This window comes from Otolemur garnettii, unplaced genomic scaffold (genome assembly GCF_000181295.1).
Source record: "Otolemur garnettii isolate 467f Iridium unplaced genomic scaffold, OtoGar3 scaffold00031, whole genome shotgun sequence".
Classification (NCBI taxonomy): Eukaryota; Metazoa; Chordata; class Mammalia; order Primates; family Galagidae; genus Otolemur; species Otolemur garnettii.
In genome coordinates this window covers 17659920-17665787 of record NW_003852426.1, presented here as the reverse complement: position 1 = coordinate 17665787, position 5868 = coordinate 17659920, and the positions used below count along the sequence as shown (strand labels likewise).

At 40.5% G+C, this 5868-nt stretch overlaps 1 non-coding gene across 1 annotated transcript; it reads right to left on the bottom strand.

The window, feature by feature from the left end:
• Nucleotides 1-1875: 1875 nt before the first annotated feature.
• On the bottom strand, nt 1876-2009 carry LOC111725140. Its single transcript, XR_002773279.1, has one exon. It is a non-coding gene; the product is annotated as a U11 spliceosomal RNA (small nuclear RNA).
• Nucleotides 2010-5868: the final 3859 nt, after the last annotated feature.

Genomic DNA, 5868 nt, shown 5'->3' with positions numbered 1-5868 from the left:
CCCGCCACAACGCCCAGCTATTTTTTGGTTGCAGCCGTCATTGTTGTTTGGCAGGCTAGGGCTGGATTCGAACCCGCCACCTTAGGTGTATGTGGCTGGCACCTTAGCCGCTTGAGCCACAGGTGCTGAGCCAAGTAGTTGGCTTTTTAAGGAAATTCTTTTGTTTCTAGCATGAAGAAAGAAGACATAGAGTACTACTAAAAAAGAAAACTAACCTGGGCACCAGTGACTATTCTTGGCTAACTTTCAAAGTTGGGGTCCTGTTTATTTGGGGATTTAGATCCAGAGTTAAGAAATTCTGGACTGCAGATTCCTAGAATACAGATATCTAGTTTATAGACTTCATTTTCTATAGAAGTGTGAATGATCAAGTAGATCGGAGAAAGACAAAATGATAATTTTCCCATTTCAAGTTGCCAACCATCACAAAGGAATGAGCACACATTGGACACAGTGCCAGTCCTATTTTTAAGGTAATAAGTATATTAAACCCCCAAACAATTCAAGTTTTAAAGTCATTCAAACAACAAAAATGATCTAACTCATAAGAAGGATACAAGCTATGAAAGTGAAAATAGCAGCAAGATTTTGGCTATGCTAAATCAATTTTAAAAATAAACTTTAAAGTTTTCAGATTTTTTAAATTAATTACATAAAAAAAAAAATTTTGGAGACAGAGTCCTTTTTTTTTTTTGAGACAGAGTCTCACTATGTCACCCTCGGTAGAGTGCCCTAGCATCGCAGCTCACAGCAACCTGAAACTCTTGGGCTTAAGTGTTTCTCTTCCGTTAGCCTCCTAAGTAGGGACGTTGTGGGACTACAGGCACCTGCTATAATGCCCAGATATTTTTTGGTTGCAGTTGTCATTGTTGTTTAGCTGGCCTGGGCCAGGTTTGAACCCACCAGTCTCAGTATATGTGGCTAGTGCCGTAACCACTGTGCTATGGGCACCGAACCATGGGTCTTTTTTTTTTTTAATTGTTTGGGATTCATTGATGGTACAAAGAATTAGGCTATACTGATTGCATTTGTTAGGTAAATTCCCTCTTATAATTGTGTCCTGCCTGCAAGAGGTGTACCATACACTGTGACTCCCCCAACCCCCTCCCTCCACCCATCTCCCACTCCCTGGTTCCTCCACTATGTATTAGGCCATCTACTGCCTTCATATTAGAATTGAGTACATTGGATTCTTGCTTCTCCATTCTCGTGATGCTTTACTAAAAAGAATGCATTCCACCTCAACCCAGGTTAATACAAAAGATGTAAAGTCTCCATCTCTTTTAATGGATGAATAGTATTCCATGGAATACATATACCATGGTTTGTTAATCTATTCCTGGATTGGTGGGCATTTTCACATTTTGGAAATGATAGATTTTTTCCACGTTTTGGTGATTGTAAATTGAGCAACAATAAACAGTCTAGTGCAAATGTCCTTGTGATAAAAGGATTTTTTTTCTTTTCTTTGTAGATGCCCAGTAATGGGATTGCAGGATCAAATGAGAGGTCTAATTTGAGTTCTTTGAGGATTTTCCCTACTTCCTTCCAAAAAGGTTATATTAGTTTGAAGTCCCACCAGCAGTGTACAAGTGTTCCCTTCCCTCCACATCCACGCCAGAATCTGCAGCTTTGAAACTTTAAGATATGAGCCATTCATTCTCACTGGTTTAGGTGACATCTCAGTAATTTTCATTTGCTTTTCTCTGATTATTAGAGATGATGAGTATTTTTTCATATGTTTGTTAGCCATTTGTTTGTCTGTCTTTCTTTCTTTCTTTCTTTCTTTCTTTCTTTCTTTCTTTCTTTCTTTTTTGTATGACCCATGCAATATTTGGGTCATATTTATTTTTTTTTAATTTTTTTTCCTTTTTAACAGACACCAGGATCAATGATCACCAACTGCCCAGATACCAAAAAATTATACTTTTGAAATGTCTTGATGTCGCTTCCACATGAAGAGCAGTTGAGTTGCCCCACATGTGCTACTCACAACAGAAGCCCTCTTTGGGGGGACACATTTATTTTTTACACTAAAAAGTATTCATTGTTCATCTGAAATTCAAATTTAACTGGGAATCCTGGTTTTTTTTTTTTTATAGAGACCGAGTCTCACTTTGTCACCCTGGGTAGAGTGCTGTTGCGTCACAGCACACAGCAACCTCCAGCTCTTGGGCTTAGGTGATTCTCTTGCCTCAGCCTTCCCAGTAGCTGGGGCTACAAGTGCCCACCACAATGCCTGGCTATTTTTTTTTTGCAGTTTGGCCGGGGCAATGTTTGAACTTACCACCCTTGGTATACGGGGCCAGTGCCCTACCCACTGAACTGGGCATGAGCCGCCCTGGGCATCCTGTATTTTATCTGGCAACACCACCCTCCTCCAAAAAAAGAAAAAAATAAACTTTTTAGGTGTTTGTTCCATCTAATTGGCAATTTGTATGAGTTCACATATTATTCTGCACTATATTCTTTGCTCACACTTAGAAGGAACTATTAAAACTCTGCAAAAGTTTATGTCCTAGGCTTCTAATGTGACTCATAACTCAGCCCAAGTTTGAGACTAGTGAAAAGAGCTAGCTCATTGGATAAACGCCTGGACTTTAAATCTTGACTCCACCACTTACTTAGCTGTGTTAACTTCGAGTAAGTTGCTTAAAATCGCTGAGGCTTATTCTCATGAGACTTAAACAGAATTCTCAAGTACAAAATGGGGGGATGTTTACTTTAAGTATTGCTGTGAGATTTAAGCAAAGTAAACACAATGTCTGGCACATAGAAGCAATCTCTAAATGTACCTTCAAAGATGATACCGGGCAAGGTAATGGAGTTAGAGACGAGTGAATTGGAAACAGGAAGCAGTTTATAATCCTCTTCCTAATAACATCAATGATTCTGAGAAGACAGGAGGGCAAAGACTAGAGCAATGAGTCCAAGAAGCGGGACTCTGGCTAAAGGCAGACCTAGGGCTGGTCTAAAAAGACGACGCTCAAATAGAGAAAAACAGCAGGGAATAGAGGGCCAATGCTGTCCAGGGGCTGAGGGCTAACAGAGGTGACTCCGACCTGTCCACCTCTCCCAGCCCTGGGATGACTCAGGGAGTCCATCGGGTCTTTCCCTCTAGTATTGCCCATGAGCCCCCCACTCCCGCCAAGGATCACCTGTCTCGGAGCTTCATGCACCTGGGATGCAGTCTCGCCCCCATGGGCCCTCAGCTAGCTGCTCACCTAACCATAGTCCCATTTGTCTGTCTACTTCTTTTTTTTTTTTTTTTTTTGAGACACAGCCTCAAGCTGTCCCCCTGGGTAGAGTGCTGTGGCATTACAGCTCACAGCAACCTCCAACTCCTGGGCTCAAGCGAGTCTCCTGCCTCAGCCTCCCAAGTAGCTGAGACCACAGGCACCCGCCACAATGCCTGGCTATTTTTTGGTTGCAGCCGTCATTGTTGTTTTGGTGGGGCCGGGCTGGATTTGAATCCTCCACCTTTAGGTGTATATGGCAGGCACCTTAGCCACTTGAGCCACAGGCGCTGAGCCATGTCTGTCTTCTTTAGAGAAGGTTCTCTTCATGTGTTTCTCCCAGTGATAAATTATTGGCTCTTTTTTGTTGTTGTTGATTAATTTGAATTCTGTGTAAATCCTAGGTATCAAACTTTTGTCTAATTCATAATATGCAAATATCTTTTCCCATCCTGAAGGTATGAGACAGGGTCTTGATCTGTTGCTCTAGATGGAGTACAGTAGCATCATGTAGCATTATCATAGCTCACTCACTGCAGCCTCAGACTCCTGGGCTCAAGCAATCCTCTTGCCTCAGCCTCCTGAGTCGCTGGGACTATGTATATGTGTACCATCACATTCGGATGAGTTTTTAGATTTTTCTTTTTTTTTTTTTTTTGCAGTTTTTGGCTGGGGCTGGGTTTGAACTCACCACCTCCAGCATATGGGGCTGGTCCCTATACCTTTGAGCTACAGGTGCCGCCCTTTAGATTTTTCTACTATAGAACTATACAGGTCTTTCAATTCCAAGCTTTGATAATGTTAGGTAGATAGCTATGATTTCCAGCTTTTCTTAGGACAAGGGTACCTTGTCTTTTTTTTTTAATTTATTTTTTTAAATTTCAGATTAATATAAGGGTACAAACCATTAGATTATATAATTTACACAGGAAAGGTTAAAATCAGAATTGTAGCTGTGTTGTAGGCCCAGGGAGTGTGCCATATATCTATGGATTTTACCCACTAGGTGGGAAGCTACTGAACCTCCCTCCCCTCTTCTTGAATTAAGTGATATTTTCTTTCATGTGAGTTAGTGATTGTTAATCTCCTAGTTTTGAATTGGTATTGAGTACATGTAATATTTGTTTTATAATCTTATGATATTTTACTTAGGGAAATTTTCTATAAGTACATCCGGGTTGTTACAAAGGATGCAAAAATCTCCATCTTTTTCAGGGCTGAATAGTATTCCATGGTATACATGTACCACAGTTTATCAATCCATTCAGGTGTTCATCTAAATTTCTGCTGCACAGTCCTTTTTTAGGGCTGAATATGGTATACATGTACCACAGTTTATTGGAACAATTGGGTTGTTTCCACATCTTTGTGATCATGAACTGAGCACATGCCTAATAATGAGATTGCTGGATCAAATGAGTAGGTCTACTTTGAGGAGTCTGCATTCTTCTTTCCATAGAGGCTGTACTGGTTTGTAGTCCCACCAACAGTGCATGAGTGTTCCTTCCTCTGCACACTCAGACCAGCAACTGTTGCTTTGGGACCTTGTGTTTTTGGACCATTCTCACTGAGGCAAGGTGGTATCTTAAGGTGGTGGGGGTTTTGTTTGGGTTTTTTTTGAGGGGGGGGTTGAGACAGAGTCTCGCTATGTTGCCCTCAGTAGAGTGCCGTGGCATCACAGTTCATGGGACTACAGGTGACTGCCACAGCATCTGGCTATTTTTTGTTGCAGTTGTCTTTGTTGTTTAGCTGGCCTGGGCTGGGTTCGAACCCACCACCCTTGGTGTATGTGGCTGGTGCCATAACCCTGTGCTATGGGTGCCAAGCCACTCTCAAGGTGGTTTTGATGAGCATCTCTCTGTATAGGTCTTTCAACTCCTCTGTTTCACTTAAATATGTACTCAGGAATGTGTTCCCACAGTGAACACAGAAAACTTCCGGAGTCAAAAGTGTGATATTTTACATGTTAACTAAAAACTCAGACTGATTTTATTATTTTATTGAATTGAGTCACAGTATACAGAAGGATGACAAGAAAATTATGTCTCCATGTGAAAAAGGACTGTGTAGCAGCAATTTAGATGAACCAATTGCTCCTTCCATCCTCAGGAAGAAAAAGATATTAGGTGCCTTGCATTATGGTATGCTAAAAACCGAGCTCTTGGCATAATGTCCAGAATGAAAGCAGATGTGCCCTCTGTCCAATCCCGTCATTACTGACAAGTTCAAATAACACCCCATGTACATAGCTAATCATAGATATTAATTTGAATTTTTGAAGATTCAATATTAAATCTGAAAGGTGACTTGCAGTGTGTATCCCAGTGTTCTGTCTAATTTAGTCAATGGATATTTGTTTGTTTTGTATGATGTGACAGGCACAGTTCTAGCCTCTGAGGAGATTGCTTTGCTGTCATTATACAGGGTGTCCTCAATGTTGTCATACGTAAGAAAAATTTAAAAACTCACATTATAGTTTACATTTTAAAATTTTTATGTGTATTTCTATAACAACATGCAGAAAAATATTTTGTAAATAAAGGTATATTTTGCTATAATTTTCCATTTTCCCTGTGTATGTATACATGGCAATCTATATATGGGTCTATAGTTAGAGCATTTTTTTTTTTTT